This window comes from Neodiprion pinetum, chromosome 5 (genome assembly GCF_021155775.2).
Source record: "Neodiprion pinetum isolate iyNeoPine1 chromosome 5, iyNeoPine1.2, whole genome shotgun sequence".
Lineage (NCBI taxonomy): Eukaryota > Metazoa > Arthropoda > Insecta > Hymenoptera > Diprionidae > Neodiprion > Neodiprion pinetum.
In genome coordinates, this window is record NC_060236.1 from 2,145,333 (window position 1) to 2,170,575 (window position 25,243).

Sequence of the window (25,243 nt, forward strand, 5' to 3'; positions counted from 1 at the left end):
GAACTCTACCTGCCTGTTCTACTAGTAATGATAATAATGAGAATAAGATTGGGATGCAAAGGGCATCTAAGAATTTGCCAAAACCTTCTCATATCTTCCGGTGCTTTGGGGTGTGGAAAATGGAAATAAAAAAAAAAAAAAAAAAAAAGAGAACCTATGTCGAAGGGAATAAAAAATTTTACCCACCAAACCGCGGTGTTTGAATTCGGTATGCACGGAGTGGTAGAAAGAGTAATTGAAACGGCGTCTAATCTGCGAATCTCTGTCCGTCTGTCTGTACTTGTCGGTCGGAATGCCGGGAATCTAGATTGAAAACTGTAAATTGCACTAGCTGGCCTCGTTTTCGCCCGAAGGGTCTGCAGTGCTGTGAGAATAATACGTTGCGATAACTATCAAACAACCTGCTGCAACTTTTCTCCCTCTCTCTCTCTGTGTTTGTCAGTTTTCATTATTACACCCTTTGCAACTCCATTGCACGTATATTATCAAAAAAAACAACAAAAAACAACGATGCGCGTTGATTTCCGTGTCTTCGATACGTGACAATCAAGTTTTTACCAATTTTCCTTCACTTAAACGATAATTTTATTATTATTGTTGTTATTATTATTATTATTATTATTATTATTATTATTATTATTATTATTATTTCTTTTCGCTGTTGCGCTTTCATCGAATCAAAAACATGGAATTTTTGAATCTCGAGGTAACGCAGTTTCTCTGCTTTTTTATATAATTGCAGAAATTTGCCGGGGTAGAGGAAACGGAAACGCAAACGGAAAGGAAGAGGATAGGAGAGGAAATTGTTATACGAGAAGGAGGATTTCATTCGTCAAGACGTGACGACATCGGTAATACGCTATGTGAGTAAATTTACAATTTTGCATTATACATACCTGTGATCTGTACGTATAATAAATGTCTCGCGAAAACTAGCGTTAATCAGCCTTACAATTTTACGTATAGCTTTACGTAAACGTTACTCTTACTGCTTAAATGTCTGAAAAAAAGTGGTAATCAAATTGAGAAGATAATTCGCTTTTTATAATAACAATGCCAAAAAGTTGTTGACGAGTTGTGTGAACAAAAATTTGTGTGACAAATCTCTGGTGGAATTCTTTTAATTTCGTATGAAACGAATTCGTTGGTTTTTGCTGAATACCTGAAAATTTATTTCGAATTTTCGGTGATTTTTAATAACCGGTTTTCGAGAATTTAACAAATATTGAAAAATTGATCAAAAGTCCTGAATTTTTCGACAATTTTCCTTCAACGGTTGTACGTTACACTGAAAAAGTTTTAGACGCATCGAACGAATAGTTTCATAAATAGAGGGTTGGAAAATTTTGAAAAACGAAATTATTGAAAATCGCTGAAAAATCAATGAATTCATTTTATATGAAATAAAAAAAGTTTCACCGGAGATTTGTTGCACAAATTTTTGTTTAAACAATTTATCGACAACTTTTCGGCATTATTATTATTCAAAACAAATTGTCTCGCGAACTTTTGGCTGGAAATACAAGTCCCTTAACATTTTAATACAGAGGTAAAAAACATGCGTGATCCGTAATAATTATATTTGGAAACTGATCGTAGCGACGGAGTCTAAAATTGATATAATCGAAATATTTTGCCTCGGATATTCTTAGCCAGCGTTTAATTACGATATATATGTAACCCCGTTAATCGTTTATCTGCGAAAGAAGAAACGGTAAATTTTCGGCCCTGAAATTTTAACGATTGTAGGTAGCTTCGGTTCTTCAGATATGCATCGTTGCACGCCATCGTACAATCATTCCTTATTCTACGTAATATACGATACGATTATTCAGCGAGACGCCGTCCTTCGGCTATGCGGTAGAAAATCAAGTGAAAAGGAAGCAGAAAACTCGGAGAAGATAAATGTCGACAATTTTTTACAAATTTTTATCGTTTTAGACATCGAGGTTATCGGATGTTAACGACGTTTTATAACTATCGGTAGCGATGATTTTGTTTCTTCTTTTTTTTCATTGAAAATCCCCCGCTTCGCTTGTTAATTATTATAACGAGCAGCGAGTGTGTTGTACGGTCGACTAATCAAATTCGAAATTCGAAACTAACTTGCCGACACCCGCTGGTTATGTCATCGTCGATACGTAACCCAAAGTTAAACTTTTCGGCGAATTTAAACAACGACGATCAATACTTGCAGAGACGAAACTGCATCGTAATTCCACGGTTTGCGTTCACGCGATTTTCGCGCGCTCGTTGTTGTTGCATATCATTGCAGTTTTGTAACGTGAGAAAATGAAAAATAACAATACATGTGTGAGAAAAAACGACAATGATGAACAATGTGGTTTTTGTGCGCGAAGAAATTATTCGCCGTTTAATTTAATTTGCAAAGAATCGTGATATTTGCATGAATTCTGATTCTCCATTTGTCGTTACACCGATTTTATGTAACCGACGTAAAAGCTTGTATCTAAACATCTGAGGATTTCAAATTATATTACATACATATTGAACAAAAAATACGTTTTATCAAATTTACGCACAACAACGAAAGTTTTTGCAAACTTGTTCAATCAGAAGCTTATTAAACAAAAATGACAACGGCACGCGTTTCAAATATCCTCGATAAACTTCTCTAAACCGTTGCGATTCTCTTGATCGCAAAAATCGACGTACATTCTTCCTTGTGCATTTCGCTAATGGCAAATCACATCGGATCGCAACGCGTTGCATCGAAGCGTCGCGGTGCGATCCAATTCTTTTGAAGAACGGAGCAATCTAAACGTCAGACGCGTATAAGCCGAGAGTCGGATCGACGCCGCTATGTACAACACCTATATCTACAATACATACATGTATATCTCTTTGTGTGCACATAAATATACATGTACAAGGTTCGGCGGGCGTTGAAATCGATCTGTTGAACTCGGCTTGACTCCCCCCACCCCCGTCGTTCCTTCCCTTCCTCCTTTTTCTCGAGGATGCGAACGCCACCGTTTAATCAACCCTTTCACTGGGTGTCGACCAAGTGATTCCCTCATCATTTAATGCGTTTACGTGCAACGATTTTTTTTTTTATTTTATTTTAAACACAAAATCAGGGCCCGTGCTTCGCAAAGGCGAAATAAAACTAATTGATCGATTAATTAGTACTGAGTTTTAGCTTGTTTATGCAACTTTTATATATATATATATATATTATACACACACACACACACTAATGTATTATAGTACACCAAGATCATATCACATTTGGTTCAGTTTCGTGAAATTTTCTTTTCCATTCTTTTGGTCGGTTCTCTTAATTTAATCTCTCTAAACGTTTTTTTTTTTTTTATCTCTCTTTATATTATCGTTTTACGATATTTTTCTCCTTGACAAGTATGCCGATATATTTGAACAATACATGTCATATCGTCTTGTATTAATTGAAAATACGAAATCTTATACGTTTATGTGAATTAATTCTGTTTTGTATATACCTAGTCGTACACGGTACATGATGGATTTCTTTTGTCGTCGTAACGATAATCTCTATGTAAGGATATGATCTTGAGTAAGTTTAGAACGATCGAGGAGACAGTCAGGTGTCGGAAATCAAGGACGTGGGAACGCGGGTAATTATCTGCTGTCTGTTCTTTTCTATTTATTCAGTAGAGACTCACAGGTTCGGCTAAGGAAATTTGAAATCTAGTTTGAAATCGCGCCGCGTTTCGGAGTATCGATCGGAACGACGGATTTCTGTCTTACCGACGCTGAGGAGTCGCCGAGTATCGTTGCTTGGCCGTTGTGGCGCTTTCGGCCCGCGGCGGGCGGGAAAAGTGTTGAAACAATTGAATAGCAAACTTTTATACGGGAAGAACATTACACTTCACTTCGCTTTGAAAAGTGACGAAGAAATATCGAAGACGGGGGTATTGTTGCCAAGTTGATGTTCGCAGTGACGATAAAGGAACGCCGTAGACTCGCAACGATGCTTAACCTGATTATTCGGCTTCGTAATATACAGATTAGACGCGACTTGAATTACGAATGGGAGGAACTCGATCGTGAGATATGGGTACGTCGATTTCCACATTCCCATTTTTAACCTTCCTGCTGCCTCATTTTTCCAACATTGAGAAACAAAACTCTGACCATTTCCATCAACGACGATTCTTAACCGTGTACATGGAAATTGACGAAAGTATTAATTTCAATTATTCTCGCTTTGATTAGCTGCATATCGTCGGCATTACCGTTAGTTTTCTTCGAGTTCGGAGAATTCAATTGTTCGAACCTTATATTTCGAACCATTGTACCTCAGTTGTCTCGATTCAACGCCTTGTGTAATGAATAAGCCGTGGGGGGGCAAATCGAATTGGGATATTCTCATTTCTCGCGATATTGTTTATATTTCGATTACTTGGAAAATGCGAAATTGTGAAAACACAGGAATAGAAGTTTGAAAAATCGGGAACAAATGGACTGCGTCAAGGAACGAAGGTAACAGTAATTACGGGAAGCGAGTTACCATATCGTTACCGTAGGTAACTTACCGACCGAATGTTGTATCCACGTTATTACCATCTCGTTCTGCCTTACCGTGAGAGTAATACGAGAACCAAAATTGCTACGTAAATGCCTGTTCGGCTCGTGTCTCCGTCTACAGTGATACTTTGCATTCGTTCGCATATTTCAGCGTCTTTCTCCCTCTCCCGCCGTGGTAATTAATTAATTACCTACTCAGGGCAATTTGAGAGAATTTTTGCCAGTTTAAAAATTTTTTTTTTAATTCTTATTACCGGATTTTGATCGTAACATAGTCATGGCTAGATTGTTAGGACGAAGTATCATTCAGTCGTTCGCATAGAAATCAGTGTACGGATTTGCGTGCGCGTTGATTTATTCCGAATACGTATATGCATAATGCATAACAGACGATACTGATTACGAGATTAATTACAAGTGTAACAACAATATGAGACGACTTCCAAATCGCTTCTAGTCAATACCTTCTATTTACCCCCATGCAAAACGTCGATTACACACCGCTACGCGTGTGTTTTGCGTGTAACGAAATATCGTCATGCATAAAACATTTGAAATTTTTCCATCCGTTCTCCACCGTTCTCATTTCAACCGCAACTCCCATCTTTCGTCATACTAGTGCTCCTCATTTCTCACTTATCATCCCCTATGGCTGATCAACGTCGCTGTAACTAATCTACAAACCCGTAACAATCGGACAAGCGCTAAAAATCATGAAAGGACATTGACATATTTTACATGACATACTCGATCCGCGAGTTGGATCAACGTAATTTCGAGACACTGGAAATGCGCACACGTTTCAACATCCATTGATGTACACGTGCGTGCGGGGAATTTCTTCAATGTTTGTACAAAGGAGCTACAGAGAGACGGACGAAATAGACTAACGTCGATTTAAGCATGTATGGGTATGCAGAGCGAGAGAGTGGAGGTGCGTGATTTGAACAACTGATTCACCACGTATTCCCGGAGAATATATTTAGACCGATTTCTGGACCAATGCCAGATGAGAAGAAGGTGTACAGAGGCCCTGTAATCCGATATTATACACGCGGTGGGAGAGGAGGGCAGTCGTAAGGTTGGAATCGTCGGTATTGGACCGCCTTCTTTTCGCACAAAGAAATCCACCGTTCTCCTAATAATCAAGACTAGGGGCCGGATTAACGTGCGGTTACATTCTTATAATTGTTTTTTATCTTTTTTTTTTTAAATTTAAAATCATTTTCTATACACAAAGTACGATGTCGGAGGCAGAAAATGCAGTTATTCATGTTTTTAGTTTTTCAAGTATTTCCATATTTTCTTATTTCATTGATAATCGTGACGATGTTTATTCGCTGAAATATCTGCCAGTTTTACAAAATAATCTCCTCCCCACCTCTCGCTTTTAAAATAATCGTTACTTACAGTAACTTGGAATTATCCGAAGATTCGGTAAATCGGAATGAATCAAAACTTTCAAGCTGATATTTTTTTAAAAACGTAACCATTGTACAAAAAACTGATATTCTGATGTACCAAAAACGAGAAAAATTCTTTTGTCCGAGATTTCGTAACGTCAACGTTACTGAACACTTGAACCTCGCCTGCAACAATCGTTGAGCAAACGTTCGTTTGTTACGAAAATTTTTTTCATCACCCCGAGTCACAATTTACGGTGCGATGAACGAACTTGTTTTGTTACAGCCGAGATTTCAACTAGGTACAAAAGCCTGCGTGGTTTATATACCGTACAAGCATCTCAGTGGGGAAATAATCGTTTTCACCTTGGTATAAAAGTATATATGTGCATGTTCGCGCTGTGTATATCTTATAATATAGATCCTAAAGCTACTCCGCGCTGAAAGAGAACGAAACTGAGGATCGAGAGATCAGCTCCGCACAGCTGTGCTGTTAAAAAGCGCAAGGTCGATGATATAGGCATAGTTTTATAACTCCCTTGTCGATTTTCCTCTCTTCTTTCATTGTAATTTTCATGTTTAATTTTTTTTTTTTTTTTTATAACATTGCAATAGCTACAAATCAACTACTCTCAGACTTTATCCTTTGTTCGTGCTTCTTTCCGAATTTCGTGATTCTGGGCTAACGAAAAAAATGTCACGAGTATGAAAATATTGCGGGACGAATGGACGTATCTTTTTGATCGCGTTGAGTTGAAAAGCTTGAATTTTTTACACCCCTGATACTTCTAAACGTTCCTGAGAAAAAGGCTCTTGACGGACGGACAACGATGTGATCCTTCGTAAGGGTTTCGTTTTTTGATTTTCAGGTTTTAATTTTACTGTATTTTTTTTTTCTTTCTCTTATTTTTCTTCCGCTTACCGCAGCAATTATTTCGTCAAATTTTATTCAGGTATTTAAGAATCCGCGTTGAATTTTGGAAATTGTACGGTTACAATTAACAGACTCAAGTTTTAATCTTGATTTGTTTTGTCGCGATGATATTTACATATGATTAAATATATATATATATATATATTTATTTATTTTTTACAAATAATTTCTAATTCCGGACGAGATTGAATTTAGTATTTATAACTAAAAAAAAAAAAAAAATCGTTTCTTTCGCGTTACATTTATAGCTATTATAATAGATAGCCGTTGGGTTTACAGAAAAAGTATAAACAGAAAAACGATGATATCTGTATTTAAATTTTTGAATGATTTCCGTAGGAAATATGCACAAACATAGAAAAAATGGTGAAATTTAGCTCCTGATTATTATTTCTTCATCTCTCCATCCGCCTCTCCAGCTTTGCGGCTGGTTGTTTATTAACATTGGAGGCAACGTTATACGACAGCCGACGTGCATGCATTTATACTATAATAATGTATTATATTTATGCCTGTACTCAGAGCTCTGCTTATAAGCAGAAGCAGCAGCAGCAGCAGCAGTGAAGTTTCAACGTTTCTCGATGTTATTTTTGTGAAATAAAAAAGCGGATGTATACGTACGATCTCGTGCATACGGCGGAAAAGCGACAAAAAATATACAAATCGTTAAAATACAGGGAAAAACGAGACGCGGTGGCGAAGAAAATACGACGAGGCAAAGAGTGCTTTTATCTATTCTTTAAAACTATTGAAACGTGATATACAGACTCAACTGAATTATACTCACCGTGGTCAGCCAAAATCTTTACAAATCCATACACTTTGTATCAACACCGAATTGCGGTTTGACCGAAAGCCGAATCGTTATTTTTCGTTTTATCTTACGTTTGGAAATCTCAGTTCGATCGTTGGTGAAAATTTTTATCAATCGTTTCAAGAAATAGTTTTCCATCTTTTTTTTTCTCTTTTTTACTTACGATTCTTAGACGTTTTTGACACGTTTCAGACGTTGAGTTCTTTATTTTTTTTTTTTTCAAAACTTTCGCTTTTCTCCCAGTGCGAGAATGATTCTGCAAAATAAATCGCGGCGTTAGATTTGTCGGAAAATTTTACCCCTATTTCGTACAATTGACAATTATTTGATCTGCCGCACGTATTTCGAGAAAATATTTTAAGAAAAAAATGTTATCGAAATATTGTTATCTCACCGACGTTGTCGATAAAAACATGTTTAAAAATTGATATTCAGTCCTTGAGACGTTTTTGTATCCGTAGACTTTGCAAGGGAGTGAATTTCGGTAAAGGTTTACTTTGAAGAAAAAATCATCATTTCAGCTTTCGTTTATTATTTGTCAAGTTTTTGATCCGACGCATTTTTCACCCGACTGCCTTGCTCGCTCGCTCGCTCGTTCGGTCTTTTCCCACGTGCATAAAACGAAACGAAACCCGCTCTCGTTCGAATATTCGAGAGAAGAAGAAGAAGTAGAAGAAGGGTCAGGGAATGTAAATTGTAAACGTGATACGCAGCTGCCGGCATGCCTCGCTGTTCAACGTCAACTTTTTGCCGGGAATGAGTTTTCTCCGACTCGAGTTTTGCCACGCGTTGTTTAACGCAACGATATATGCCCTCAGCTTCCTTTTCATCATCTCGACACAACTCTCTCGCCTGCCTATTCAATTATACGCCCAGAGTGTGCAGAGCGGCTGACTCGTTGCAGCGATCATCATTGCTCGTTACGATACGCGTCGGTGTTTCTCCTTTGCTCCGATGTAAAGAAAAAGAAAAAAAAAAAAAACTTGAAAAAATATCATCAATTACACGTTACTTTGTCACGTGGAGCGATTTTGTTTATTTATTTATTTTTTTTTTTTCTCATCAAATCCGTAACGAAACAGGCGTAGAAATCTTTTCAAAGTGGAAAAATAGAATTTTTCAGAATTTTTTTTTGGGGGAGGGGGGGGGGGGGATTTCAGACCGTTTGAAACAACGTTGAAAAAACAAAAAAAAAAAACAATGGAAACAAAAATCGGTCCGTTGTGTACATTTTTGGAAAAGAAGATACAGTTTTTTTAGAATTAAAAAAAAAAAAGAAACCGTTCTTTTCAAAAAATCACTCTGACTATTTATAAATCGTTGACGTTAATTTGTAAAAAATTCAGAACACCGTTTCAGAGTTTGTTTATTTGGGACAATTGTAAGACGAATTTTGAAAAATAAATGAAAAAAATGCACGAGGGTTAAACGTTTGTTGGATTCGCATGGGATTCACCATGTATAATTTGATTTATTTTCTTCTTTTTTTTTCATTCAACTATCCGACGAAAAATAGAAATGAATTTGATCAAAGATCGAAGAATAAAAATATACCGGTCTTGATCGTTTTTAAATTTATAACAACGAGACGAGAACTCGTCGAATTTTGTCGGTTTTTTAATGATCCCTATGATTATAGATACGCTTATTGTTAACGCATATGATTGTTGGAATACGCAATCCTCGAACTGATATGAGTCTACTTAAAATAAGATATTGAGGGTATGAGGTAAATGTAATAACTATAAGTAGAGGATACACCGTTGTATTATTATAATGATAGTAACTACGGTCGTAAGATACAGTTATATATACGTATATAAAGCGTAACGATAATGAAGATTAGGCAAATTTTCGTAATTTCCATAACCGTATAACTTGGCTACTGCTTACCGTCCTTTGGTCCGAAAAGTATTTCTATATTCACAGATTACATCCATCATTGTAAGAACGTCTTCTTCTATTTTATTTAAAAAATTCTTCAATCATGGAGAGACAAAATAACAAAAAGTAAAAAAAGCAGAAGAAAAATTAAATGAAAAAAATTCTGGATAAATGAATACTTGGCAAAAATTGGAGAGAATTGAAAGAGTCGAGAGTTGGCAGGGAATGCCCCATATTTTCTATACATACCGAATAAACGGGGGTCGCCTGGGGAGTAAATAGAAGCACTTTCTACATCGCAGGGACGTATAGCATTTGTGTATGAATGTGTGTGTATGATGAATGTATGGATGGGTGGATGAACGGATGGATGGATGGATGGATGGATGGATGGATGAAGGAGAGCCGTAGATAGAGGGGCTCTCCCATCGTCAGTCGCTATGGTAACCCTCTCTTAACCGCAGCGAGTTCTCTCTCTCTCTCTCTCTCTCTCTCTCTCTCTCTACTAGTCTTCTTCTCTTTCTTCTTCTACGAGCAAAAATTTTTCATCCCCTATATCAGACTTGAACCACCATATAACACGACATAAGTGTCCTTTTAAACGCAATACGCATCCGCCTAAATCCTTGAATTGCTTATAGCTTTAGGTACACGTATAATTGTGTTGAGAAGAATTTGCGTAACATTTTGTACATGTACAAGGAAAAACGTAAAGAAAAACTTGTAACAACAGGTATAATTTTATAATCAGCAAAGTTGAATATCGAATCAGGTGCACGACTTTTGGATTCTTGTTAGAAGACAGGGTGGTAATGAAATTATGGTTAAATTTTTACTGTCGGTCGAGAATTTAACGAAAAAATGGACGGATTTTCAAATTCCTTACACCTTACACTTCTTGTAGATGTATAATCACCAAACACTCCAATATATTTCCCTGCAGGGTCGTGATTCTATTCGTTTACGGGTAATAAAACCTGACAAAGTTTATGCAGTTTATGAACTGTACAAAGTTATCCGGTTAAATAAGCTGAGTTTCGGGTACACCGGCTAGCCGAATTACCGTTCCCCTGAATTTTTGCAAGGCGTTGTTCGTTCGCATGTCGGGTCGGTTCTCACTACGGTTCCTTGGAAACAACCCCCCCCACACACGCATACATACACAAACACACACACACATACACACGTGTCTACAACCCTGCAAACGGCATCTGGACTCCATGTGAAAAGCAGATGTGCACAACGCAATGGTATGCATACATACATGCGTACATATGCGTAATGCACAGAACAGAGGTATAGACGCGCAACCCCAAACATCGTAGCTTCGCAGCGTGTTTTATATACGTATACCGGGAGAATCTGTTGAAACTTGAAAACGAACCGCGCAAGCGCGAGTTTTATCGGCTCTTCGCGCAGGCTGGCCAACCCGAGTTTTCAGCCGTCAAACTCTTTCCGCCGGCGACGTGGTTCCTACGAATTTTCGAGGTTAGGATCTCGAACAATCGAGACGGCGACTCGGAAAGGTTTCGGAAGCATTTGTCGTCGGGGCGGAAAGTCGATTCTTCGAAGAACGGTCGGAACTCGACGCTTACGCTCTTTGAAAATTCAAACGCAGACATTTTGCGTAGGTTGGCCCGCCTGCGTCGCGGACAAGAATATCGCCGCGGGAACGTTTCGCCGACCAATGACATTTGATTATTCGGCGCACGCGCGGTTCATTTTCAAGTTTCGAGAGATTCCCCCTGGTATATGTATATATGTATATCGATATATATGGGGCATTCCACGCCGAACTCGGTAAACGTATTTGACCATGACATTGTTTTATTTCACCAAAGATTTTTCCTACCGTAGTACGAATTCGCCTTGAAACGCTTAAGAAAAACATTTCGATTTTTTTTTCTTGTTCTTTTTTCGTAATAAGTGAATTTGGATGTTCTTGAAATGGATTGAAAGAAAAATCATCGGGTAAAGACGAGTTATTAAAAGAAAAGTGTACATTTTTTTTTAATCATCCCTTCAGGGATCGTAATAACGTAGGAAAAATCGTTGGTGAAATTGACAAATGTCATGGTAAACCGGTTTACCGAGTTGGCGTGGAATGCCCCATATATACGTATACCCATCTATATCGTATGCGTATGTACACAGTTCCAAAAACGTATATCGGTGTACACGCGTGCGTTGGTGGAGAAGAGAGTGCGTGTAGTTACGTACACGCGTGCATACCTTGTAACGTCGATTCGTAGGCAAAGACGCACACATTCACTACGGCTAAATATATACCTATCATCATCGTGCCTCTTCGCGATGCCGCAATCCAAAAGCTGTTCGTGTTTATGACGCGACGTGTGTTGACGCCTGTGTGCAATTAATTGACAGAGATCATTCGCCGGGCAATTTTACCCCCCCTATCTTAAAAACAGCGCCAAAAGATGACTCGGGATTTTCTTCTCACCCTTTTCTTTCGTTTTTATTTTTTGGCACGCTCTTCATCGTTCCACTATAACTACTCTCGCTCTCTTTCTTGCCGGTGTGTTGTTTTTTTTTTTTTTATTTTTTTATTTATCCTTTTTTACTTCAGTTTTCTATTAATTTTCATACACACGGTTAGGAAGAAAACGAAAAATAATGTCCCAGCAGGTCCGATAAAATTTTTGGATCGTTTTGACCATTTATTTTACGCATACCTGAGTGAGAGAAAAAAAACCTGAAACTTAGAAATCAAGCGTCGATATGACAATTTAAACGTTAAAATTACAAAACATTCTTTCATATTCATATTCAGAGTATTGTAACAAATATGAGACAAATACAAAGTGGAATTACTGGGACATTATGTTTAGTTATTGCATTTTTCGAACGGTTTACCTTTGAGTTTGTTAATTTGTAATCGGTATTAGTGACCATGTATTACATAATGAACTTGTTCGTTTATTAGAAATATATGACGTGTATTTTCTATGGAGGTACTGGAATTACTTTACCCATATGTATACATGTATTCAGATCTGTAACATAAACCCCGTAGCGAACGAAACACTTTCACGGCTAGTTTCCCCTTCACGAAATACGCCGTAAAGAATCCCAACTTACACGCAGACGCGAAGTGTTTTATTGCATATATATTATTTTTATACACGTGTAACGCATGTGTAATGTATAATTTTTTAATCCTCAAGGTAAACGATTCGGTTTTCTATACTTTCATTCGTACACGGTAAAAAGAAGTTTGATTTTTTAATTTTTTTTTTTGCAATATTGCAAACTGACTAGGCGAGAAAAAAAGATTCTTTTTTTTTACGCTACCTATTCACGACGATCTTATTTCGTAAAAATCATCCTCGTCGTCAAATCCTCGATTCTTGATAACTATTTTATCCGGCATCCCGCGTAGGCATATAATCCGTTATACGTATGTGTTAGTTCGTTACATTACATCCGAGAGCATAGGAAGCGTTATAAATTTTTTGTGCGCACCCCTCGAACTCAGCTGGGTTGCCAGGGCAACTCGAGATGCGAGAGGGGAAGCCGACAGCGTCGATCCTAATTATTATACTTATTCATCTACAGGGTGAATATAAGTTTTGAACAACGATCCATATTCCTTAGTTTTACTGTATATACACACTCCTGCGTATTAAAAAGTTATTAGTTAACTAACTACTCTGTGTTTTAATCCAGATTATAAACGTAACGAAAGAAAAAGTAAGAAATAGTTTATAAATAACATACATATACCGGGAGAATCTCTTGAAACCTGAAAACGAACCGCGCACGCGCGAGTTTTATCGGCTCTTCGCGCAGGCTGGCCAACCCGAGTTTTCAGCCGTCAAACTCTTTCCGCCGGCGACGTGGTTCCTACGAATTTTCGAGGTTAGGATCTCGAACAATCGAGACGGCGACTCGGAAAGGTTTCGGAAGCATTTGTCGTCGGGGCGGAAAGTCGATTCTTCGAAGAACGGTCGGAACTCGACGCTTACGCTCTTTGAAAATTCAAGCGCAGACATTTTGCGTAGGTTGGCCCGCCTGCGTCGCGGACAAGAATATCGCCGCGGGAACGTTTCGCCGACCAATGAGATTTGATCATTCGGCGCACGCGCGGTTCATTTTCAAGTTTCAAGAGATTATTCCGGTATATGTGTCTATATGTATATATATATATATATATTGAAAATTTGAACTTGAATTTTATATACTACACGTTTACAGATTTAAACTATAGTCGATTAAGTCAACTACGATTATTCGGTCAGAGATGGGAATTTTTGATATTCTCACAGGTATTTTCTTATCGCATATCGCCCGTGAGGTTTATCTTATTACACTCTGGTGTAAAATAAGACTCGCGTTGCTCGCGTGCACCGAGGAGGTGTTCCTCCTACTTCTTCTTCTTCTTCAGCTCACGTGGGGCCAAATACTTGTCGTAGACCTCCTCTGCGAAACTGTTTCATTAAAATAGATTCACCCTATCCAGAATTGTACGTCGTTGGTGTTCCAGAAAAGACAACGAAAAAGTAAAAAAATAAAATAAAAATTGTACAATCTCTCTCTAATCTCTGGATACAACGATCGACCTGAACCAGAAAAAAAAAAGGAATTATTTTTCCTTGATCAACGGATATAGAACGAGATGGATCATCAACGGGTACGATAACAATAATGATAATAGTAATAATAATAATAATGTCGGTTGGAAAAGTCGTAAAACGTTGACGGGAATATAATGGTTGTAAATTTTTTTTTTTTTTTTTTATACGCTTTCAATTTTTACAGCATTAACTACTAAAAGACAGCGAGTAAAAAGTGTAGGAAAATGGAGTTATAAATAAAATTATATACTCACTTGTTTGTATAATCTTTGTACATTGAATCGGTATTATTCATCCGTTGGATGTAATAACACGAATTATATTATTTATAGGGGTAGGAGGTTTAGTAGAGCGTTTATAGTTTAGCATACGTACAGAGTAACGCAAGGAGAGTATCTTTTTTTTTTTTTTTTTTTTTTATTCTGCAAAAAATTCTTACATACTTCTCGATTTCGATAATTATAGAAATTACGCATCCCCAAGGCACTTGCTTTATACCGCCGTCCCAGTTCGTTCCAAATTCTCACGTGTCACGGCACATAGACGCGTGAACGAGCAAGTGTGCGTTTTGTACGTATGAATATACACGCCGTTCCTTGAAAGTTTTCCGAATACGTTGTAGGTAACGTCGAATCGCGCGATTCTTGAAAAAAGCCAAATAAACTAATCATTCAATCTCTTTTTCTCTCTCTCTCTCTCTCTCTCTCTCAGTTTCTCTCTTTTTTCCTTTTTCTCCTGCTCATCTTTCGCTAGCGGTGATTTTTCTTCTCACGTTTATTTATCCGGCATTGCATGTATAGATATAATACGGTAGATTTGGAGCTATGCGTTGGCGGCGTATTCGGAATACGTGGATGAATACTCTTTCGTAAGTATAGTTCGACGGATATTATAGGCGTTGAAAATTTTCTGCAGAGGTTTTTAGTCGGGATTCTAATGGGATCGGTACAGTTTGTATTTGTAATATTGTTACAAAGGGTGGAGATTACCCGTTTCTTTCACTTTTCTAACGATCTGGTAGTCGGCATGGATAAAAGAAGTTTGAATATTCATATATCGTGAAATGAATATGGTTGCTGCGTCAAACGATATTATTTAAAAAAAAAACCTGTCTTGTTACATACCGACTTTAAATTTTTCCCAAAACAATTTAATTATCTCGACAGGCTCTCGAACGAAATTATTTATCGTAACGTAAAGAAAGTTGCGATATCTTTAACAATTGTACGATTAATCGGTAATTTATAAGGTGAGAGGGGAATTTTTCGAGGATTTGAACAATGAACTATACTTATGTTCGTTGAATGAACGCATGCATGCATGCAAATATTCCGTGAAACAGCACAAGCGGTTCGTGGTTCACGAGGAACAAACTGACAAAACAACGAAGCAGGCATGCAAGCAAACAAACAAACAAACAAACAAACAAACAAACTAAGTGAAACGAATAAACAGAAGCGCGAGAAACGAGAAATTCACTGTATACCTGTGTATAATGCGGAGGATCGAAACAGCGTCGAGTTAAAAATGAAAATAAAAAAAAAAAAGAAAAGAAAAAACAATTCGTGCAAATCGTTGGATTTCAGAAATTTATTTGTTGTAATAACTCGCGACGCTATATTATAAATATAATGATACGAAATAGTTGATCGCCGATCGATGAGGCTGAAGTTAATTAGTATCGTTATTTGGATGACTTACGTTTCTAATATAAATTTAAAAAACACGATGTTAATTGTGTTAAATGTTAAATAATGTAATTTGACGATTGCAGAAATGTCTGAAATGCAGTAAAATCGTAATATGACAAAACTGAAATATGTGTTTATATTTATTTATTTTTTTTTTTTTTTTTAACTTTAATCAATCATTCAACGTCACTGTATAAACTTGTAAAAATAGTAATTATTCCCAACAATGTTTCGTTGCGGTTGGTTAACGCTACCACATAACTTTGGCAGTAGTAACGATTACAATAGTTTCAAAACACTATCTTTTCTCTATTTTCAATACGCTTGGTACATTATGCGTACATATATGTATATACAGATACCAGAGGGTATTATACAAAATTTATCGCTAAATATCACATCATTCCCTTGTATTATAACACAATGAACGACATATACGATATAGTTGAAAATTGCTAAACGTCTTTAATTTTATTCGCCATGCTTCGGGAGGGGCGGTTCTTGTTTTTTTTTTTTTTTTTTTTCTTTATAAATCATCTCCGCATCTCCCTCCTCCTCCTCTTATTCTTCTTCTTCTTCTTCTTCTTCTTCTTTTTCCTCCTCCTGTAATTCCCTTTCCCCGTTTTCTTTCAATCTTTCCTCGAATAACACTCTCGACGACGAAAAGATGGAAGCAAGGAAATTTCCCGGCGTCGTGTGCAGCCTCGGCATCGACGACGCTGCAGCCGTCGGGGCGTTGGGGTGCGGAGAGGGGGGCGAGGGGCGAGTGAGGGAGATTCGGTAAGGGTGCCCGTCTATCCTGCAGGAACCTACAACGGGGCGCTCGACCGTCGACGTCGACGTCGTCTCGGTTAAGCCCCCGGGCCTCGAAAACGTGGGGAGCTCTCTCTGCCCCTAACGCAACGACGACGGCGCGGCATCGACCGCAATGCTGCAAACGAGAACGAAAGGCCGCCGCCTTCCCCTTTCCTCTCCTCTCCTCTTCTCTCCTCTCCCCCCCTCCCTTCCAACCCCTCGTCGATCCCACCATCGGCGTCATCCTCTATCCCTCGTCTCGTTCCCTCCCTCCCCTCTTGTCCTGCCCTCGGCATGTGTACCTACCTACCTACATACATACATACATACATACATACATACATACATACATACATACATACATACATACATACATACATACATACATACATACATACATACATACATACACACACACATACATACATACATACATACATACATACATACATACATACATACATACATACACACATACATACACTGGCGGCGAACTCACTGAACGCCGACGCCGACGCCAGAGATGAGGAGGGCAAAGAAAAACACTCCGATGCCTGACTGACCCGCATGAATATGTGTGCACGGTTGTACCCAAAATACGAATCGTTTCGTTATCTTTGGAAGATAATGCATACATATTTTGTATTCTTATTTTGTTTTTTTTTTTTTTTTTTTGCCTTATTTCGATACCTAATTGCGTTTTAATATTTTTTCGTTTTTTTTTCTTTTTTTTCACCATGCCGCCCGTTGGTATGTCGAACTTTGACCTTTCTACAGCCCCTCTCCCATATTATTCCTCCCATTCCTCCCATTCCTCTCCCTCAGCCGTTAACCGACAGATTGACGCGAGATTTGTGCAGATCAAGGCCAAGTTCGTTCGACGGGTGATAGATTATTATTATTATTATTTCGTTGTACGTAACGCGTTACGATCGGTGAAGCTGAATAGGGGGATGGTGGGGGGGCTGATGATCGTAGAACGAAGAAACGAAAAAAAAAAAAAAAAAAAATCGTCTAATCGTGTCTTTGCAATGTATCGTTTTATTTCGTATCTTCGAACGTACGATATTACGCATCATATGTCTGATATAATTATTATTTTTCATTTGGCTTTGTTCGATGTGTTACAAAATTGAATATAGACGATTTGTTGTTATTGTTCGTATCACCGCTTATTTCGGCGCATGTATCACGTGACGCACCGCACTTACGCGCACACGCAACGCGATGCGACGCACAGACTCCGGGATGCGTATGCGCATTCGTGTCTGTGTATATACGTATATACACACACACACACACGCGCACACACACAACTATACATTCATCACGGAGGCCGGATGCGGAGAACTGCAGGGGACGAACGACGAGTAGCGACGGCTGTAGCAGCAGCAGCAGCAGCAACAGCTACGATGAGGGGAGAAAGAAAGAAAGAGACAGAGAGAGAGAGAGAGAGAGAGATAGAGAGAAAGTCATACTTTAGTCTGGAATCTTGTCAAATATTTGCTCCGATTGAACAAACATATATATGTATATATATGTATATACATGTATATGTACGTGCATACATATGCATGCATGTGTGCAGTCAGTCATATAGGTTTATTATATGTACGTATATACGTAGGCATATGTGATGTGCAAACATGATTAGAGACGAAATTACATTTTCTATATGTATATATATATATATATATACAGTATTATACGTATGTAAGAAATACGGTTTATCGGAAAAAACGATGATTTTCTCGGTGGTACAGCTTGCTGTTAAGATGATGCAGAAAAATATTGCGTGTGAAGAGAAAAAAAAATTGAAAATTAAAAATATTTAACAACGCTTTTCAAACGTCGATTGCAAATCTTCGGTGTATGCGTAAATGTAAACGGTTATTATTTAATCGTCACAGATTCCGTGTGACATGGGGAGGGGTAAGAAAACTCGAATTGTCGATTGACTAGAATGGTCAGAATATCGAATTTTCATAGAAACGAAACGCATGAACATCAAATTTAAAAATGTGAAACGTCATCAAAGTACAGATAATTGTAAATACAGCAAGGTCAAAACGTTAAACCGTAAAATCTAGAAACCGTATACGATTTTACAGTTCGGCAATTCTATGTTTCTGACCTTACCCGTTATTTTACTATTTTGAAATCCTGTAAATTAAGCTGTCGCTTTTTTCCAAAAATTCTATAAAAATCGCGACCGTTCATTTTACTTCTTCTTTCTCACATTTCCGTATCTCAACCTCCCCCCCCCCCGCTCCGTGTGATACGTACGAATAAAAAAAAAAAAAAAAAAAAAAAAAAAACACGTGCGAAAATTGAGGTGGAAAAACAGAACGAGCAGCGGCGTCTCGGCGAGCATTCGTACCGCACGCATACGCATGCACGCGCGCAAGTACACAACGAAAATACACAGCGCGTGCGTACGCTAGAGAAAGGAGCCAGCGTCATGATTTTCGGAACGCTCTAGGGGGGGTGGGAGGGCGAGAATCGACGCGTCGAGAGGTGCGCAGTCGTTCGGATTTAGTTCGTCTCGCGGCCGCAAGGCGGCGCTGACCGTCTTCTAGGCAGGCGGGATCCATCGATGCTTGAACCCCGCCGCCTCCGCCGTGTCGCAGGACTGCCCGGCATCATCGGCATTTCGCAGCAGCAGCTTTGTCGTCAGTCGCAGAGGGACGACGCATCCGTTTGGGAGGTTAATACTTGTGAGACGCGCGGCGCGGACGGTTTTTTTTTTTCGTTTGCTATTCATTCGAAAGATATCGAATTCCAACCCGGACACGCTGTTAACAAACGACGCCCCGCGTACGTCGTCGCCAGACCCGCTCGTCTTTGTTTTCTAAGCCGTTTGTCCGTTCCTGACACGTTGTTGCACGTTGTTCGTGGTTTGTGGTTATTCGTTGTTCCTCGTTTTTTTTTTTTTTTTCTTTTTACAAAAGAAAAGGGGAATCCCTCCCCACCATCCAACCCTCAGTCTTGTTGTACACGTGCGCGTTTCATTCATCGTTTATTTGTGATACGATTGTTCGTAATAATGACGATTAACGGTTGTACGAGTTTCGTCGAGACAAATTGTACGACGATTATAATGATTTCATCAAGAATTGTGTATTGAGAAAATAATAAAACGAACGTATAAATATAGGAATAATTTGTATAAATTAATATACGAAAAAGTGAGTGAAGCGTGTAGAGAATATTATATCTGTCGAGATAAGATTCTTCTACTACCACTACTACTTGCTTCTTTCTTTCTTCCGTTCGTTCGTTCGTTCGCTCGTTCGTTCGTTTTACCTACATAATATTTCGTTGTGCGCTGCCGCTGCTGCTGCTGCTGTAGCAACGTTTCGTTTCGTTTCGTTCACGACGACTACTTACGTGCTGTGTTGCATATTCAAGTTTGAATAATTCTCACACTCCTCGCAGCCCGAAACTCGACGTTCCGCGTTGCCGGGCGTGAGATAAAAATCGCATAAACAACAGCAGCAACAACAACAACAACAACAATAATAATAGTAAAAACTATACATTTTATTGCATACGTCGGCTTATATCACGAAGTTATTTGAAATTGCTCCAATTTACAACGCGGTGTTTGGTGATTGTTGTTGTCTTTTTTTTATCTTCCCATACCGTGGTGAATATTATACAGAATTATGAATACTTGTGGATAAATAATACAAAATATAATAAAAATAACGACAATAACGATAAAAAATCGTAAAAGAAGTAGTTTTCCTTCTTTTCGCTTCGATACTGGTGTATGTGTATGTGTACGTGCGTGCGTGCGTGCATCTCGTTTTCATTTTTTCGCTCCGATTCGTGAAAAGAAATAAAAAGAAAAATAAATAAATAAATAAATAAATCAAATCGTCGAAAACAGTGAAAACTTCGTTACGACTGTGATGTGTGCAGTGAAAGTATATTGATCAAAAAAAAAAAAAAGGAAAAGAAAAAAAACTACCCCGGCATCAGCAACGCCGCTACCTGCTCGACTCGCTGCTGACTTCACACGCCGAGGAAGACGAGAATTGATCCGGCGTTCTTCTTCCTTCTATACTCTGTTTGAAAATCCGATCCCCCTCCATCCCCCCACTCCCCCCCCCTTTCCCGGCTGTGTTGTTGGCTGGGAGGTAAAAAGGGAGGACAGTCTGGGATTTTTTTCCGGCCCTTTTAAATTCCCTTCCATATCTCTCTCTCTCTCCTCCTCTCTAGCTCCTTTTTTTTCCCCCCTCTCTCCTTTCTTCATTTTCAACAACGGTGGAGCAAAACGGCCTCAAACTGTGGGGCTCTGGGGCGTTCTTTTTACCTCCGCAAGGGGTCTACTATCCCGTAAGTGACGACACAGAGATTCTAAAGATTCATACACGATTCGCATTTTATTGCATGATTGCGTAACGGTCCGGTATGGAACGATTTTAACGATTAATTTCGCCTTTATTTCGATCCGACGGCCGCCGGCGCGTGTGGTTTTTACACCACGTATTTTTCTCTGTAATTTACACGGCATCTTTGGCATCTCTCTCCATCTCTCTCTCTCTCTCTTCGTCGAGAACGTTCTTCGTCGACGTTGTCGTTATTCTTCGTTTGCGCCAGGAACGGATCTCCGCATGCATCGCGCGTGTGTGTGTGTGTGTGTGTGTTGCGTACACGTACTGGTTTTAATATTCAATCGACGGCAGAGGTCAACTGCTTTGTTTAGCCGCTACGACGACGACGACGACGACGACGACGGCATGGCTGGCACAGCGCGAATAACCGCGCGTCCGAGTTTAAACTCGCAAACGAAACACGAACGTGAATGCAAAACCAAGGTTTTAACACCTCCTCCCCCAACGCCATCGCATGTTTGTCCGTGTGCGTAGACGTGTACTTACTCCAGTTGGAAACGATTCGTTTTAGAAATGTTTAATTGATTAACCAGTTATTTGCTATTTTTGACTTTTCAATTCCGTACCTTTATGTTATACCGTGTATGTAATGCGAAACATGTTTCATCACGTCTCTCTGTATCTTTTTCTTTCTCTCTCCGCGCTATGTCCAACATCTATTTTCAACATGTTAAACATATTCTATCTAACATTCTCTGCATCCTTTCCCTCACTGAGAGAAATTTTTATTTCCGGTTACCGCTCGGTACTCAACTATTTTCATTATTTAACAAAATCGAAAAATATTGTTCCAGGTAGAAAATGAAAATTAGTTTTCCAGCTGTTACCGGAAAGTGTAGCATCCGTTGCTATTCTTTCTCATTACGATCACTGTTGCTATATTTTCTAGCAACTGTTGCGAAAATTTAACGCTCGTGCAACGATAAATTGACGTTAAAGCCTTGTTTAACTTTAAAAACTAGAGTAAACCTCACAAACCGAGTTTGCGTTGCGTTGCGATTTTGCGTTTTTCGCAAGTCCAACAATATTCAAACAGTTTTTTCTTTAACGATACCTGTTTTACTCAATTTTTCTAGTTACTGTAACGCATAAAATTTTCTCTCAATCGTCAAACTCTTTAACGCGTCATCCGCAATGTGTCGTCACGACGTTTAATTCGACGAAATAGAAACCACCACCACAATAAACCAACCACCGCGATAAGGACGATGACGTCGTCACGCGACTATTGTTGTATTGATTTTAATACCCGTGTAACGTTGAAGTAAGTTTGTTCGTTACCGTTAACGATGTATGGATCTATGTACGTATGTGACTAACATAGGTGTGACATTTGTTGATATACCTAACCTACTAATTGTTAACGCTTGTCGGAACATCGTTTTGTCAATTCAACGCCAGCTGATCGACGTCCAATTTTATCTTTTCTGCTACCCTAAACACCGTTAAGGACGCGTTCCGGTCGATTTCAACCTTGACGTGTATATCTCCAAATATCGAAGCTCGCGTATTCATTCTCAAACGGGAAAAGAGAGCTTGACAGCTACGTTCTGTACACAGTTGTGATCAAAAAAACAAAAAGAAAAAAACTTCTGTACGTTTTCATTTGACGCCGAAATAAAGAAAAAGAAAAAAAAAAGATACCGATTCTACGCAATCGTAACACTAAATTCGTAGAATTCATACCGTTTCTTTATCTTTTCTTCATAATTGTGTATAGAATTGTGGCTGTTGAACCCTCTTTTTCGATTTGAGGTTACGTAAGACTTTGATGTTTGGAGATGATACGTAAGTCAAGGGACCATCAACCCCCCCAATAACATTTTAATGAAACCGATTGTACACCTGCCAAGTTATCGTGTCTGATGGAAGTAGCGCAGAACGCAACTTTTGTTCGTTCGTCCCTGTTTTATCATAGATCGTTGTCTTTTGATCAGGTTCATTTTACCTCCTATTTCCCTCACCACTCAATAAATAATCTCTCCGACTCGTCGCGTTGCCTTCCTTCGGAGTTTTCCGACTGACTCACCGGTATACCTCCTTACCTACCTTACGTGTGTTTTACAAATGGTACACCTGGTCTATGTATTATTATATACCCATGCACGGATAAATGTGTTTCGTCGTATTTGGTCAGTAACGACGGTAACTAACGTTCAAATTAAACGTCATGTCTCCTCTGTTTAACTGCCTTTCCGATCCAATGCCTTTATCTGTTACACGTGATATTTTTTTCGTTCTCTGCTTTGCGTACGACTTCGTTTGAAATTTTTTGTAGATAGATGACGATTGAATCGTTCGCTATAAATTTTACGTTTACCGACGTTCAGAGTACATCGACGCTCCGGTGTTCACGATCTTAAAAACGAATCTTACGCGATTGCTTCGTTTTTTGTTTTAAGAAAAAGAATCATTGTATTCGCTTGTGATTTGGTATAATTACGTGCAATATACGTGTAACATCGATCGGTCTCGTATGTTATGATTTATGTAACGCTTTGTAGCACGATGGAACGACGGTAGCTCACTTATATTGCTCTTCGGCGCATCGATTAATAGACACACACACACACACACACACAGACACGCATAAAACGCAGCGCGCGGAATTGTGAATAGATAATCGGTAAATTCGTCGTCGATTAATGTAGACGGGTATATTTATCATGCATGCACACACGGTATTATATTGACAGACAATGACTTCGACGTGGATTGATTAATTAATCATTCGTTTTGCGTGTGTATGTTCGTACATGGCGTACGCATACGGCATAATATATGTATGGTATCATTGTAGGATACACACAATGCACGGTATAAAACACAGTACGCGGCACGTAAAGGCATTCGTACACCGTGTGTATAAATTAACGTCACCCACATAAGCGTTGGATGTGAAATTGGCCGTGTGTGTAAGGTCGGCGACCCCCCTTCCCCACCTTTTCTTTCTTTTTCTTTCTCTTTTTCTCTTTTATTCCATCCGCATCGCCATCGAACAAACGTTTGTAATATATCTACGATATATAGGCATGTATATTAAGTACTCAAAACTCGAGATTTGACGCAATTTTGATTCGAGAAAGTTGTTGTTGGACAAGTTGATTGCATAATCGTCATCATCGTCGTTGTGCGATTAATCATTTGAATGAAAGTTAGCTGGCCCGGCATTCCGTGCGTTATCCTAACCTAACGTAACAATCTAATAACGGTACAAAGTCGGAACCTAAAAACTGAATCGTCTTGAATTTTCTTTCGTATCGTTGGCTTTTATTTATTTATTTATTTACTCATTGTTTTTTTTTTTTTCTTTCCATCCGCTCGTCGAGTAGTTGATACTTCCATGTTTTGTTCTCGCACTTTTGCCGTTCTTCGTATCGTCAGAATCCTTTTCCGGTGAATAAAATTTCATCGTTCGTTTAATTGCGCGACTGCTTGTTTATGAAAAAAAAACAAATAAAAAGGAAAGTTGCACGCATCAGCATGTACAACAGCACTGCAGCGACGGAAATATAATAACGCATGTTTCTAGAGTCGAGATTATTTATCCGAAAAAGTTTTTCCTCGATTTTTTTTTGTTAACATCTAAAAATATCACGCATTATACTACACGGAAATTTAATAGCAATTATACCGATACTATAGATTTAGAAGAAGATTAGGTTGTAGAGTACGACGATTGACGAATAACCGGTCGGTCTCTGTTCTTTCTTTTTCTCTATTCATTTTGCAAGTATCACCGGTATCGCAATCATCATCGTCGTTGTCGTCCACCACCACGTTCTACTATCATGCTACACCTAGGCAACCAATTTACGCAGAGGCATTTCGCGGCTTGGCTTTGCTCGGCTTGGCTCTCGGATCGGCTTGGTTTCTTCTCGTTCGTGTTCGTTCTTCGAGTTAGTTGGCCGAAAGCCAGCCAGCCAACCAGCCAGCCTCCGTACTTTACTCATCTCATCGCGTATAATCTCTCTTCTCTCCTCTCCTCTCCCCTCCTCTGATCTAGCGTTGTGTGTCGAGATTGACCATGATGCCCCCCATCGCATAACTCACAACACACACACACCGTGTGTAGAGGTATAGATTTTACTACTACGGTATGAAGTACCATCGGTGGAGAATTGTTCGCGCCTATTTCCTGCCTCGCAATCAATCTCTCTCTCTCTCTCTACTTTATATATATATATATATATA

At 38.8% G+C, this 25,243-nt stretch overlaps 1 protein-coding gene across 18 annotated transcripts in view; it reads left to right on the forward strand.

Annotated features, from left to right (window-relative positions):
• LOC124220674 (RNA-binding Fox protein 1) overlaps nt 1-25,243 on the forward strand; it is a 125,925-nt gene that overhangs the window by 18,811 nt on the left and 81,871 nt on the right. For 17 of the 18 annotated variants that reach the window (XM_069135888.1, XM_069135880.1, XM_069135884.1 and 14 more), the window contains exon 2: nt 743-863. The gene's annotated coding sequence lies outside the window, so the exon portion shown is untranslated. Of the gene's footprint in view, nt 1-742; nt 864-19,367; nt 20,991-25,243 lie in introns of those variants that run through there. The other variant, XM_069135878.1, reaches the window with a different exon arrangement.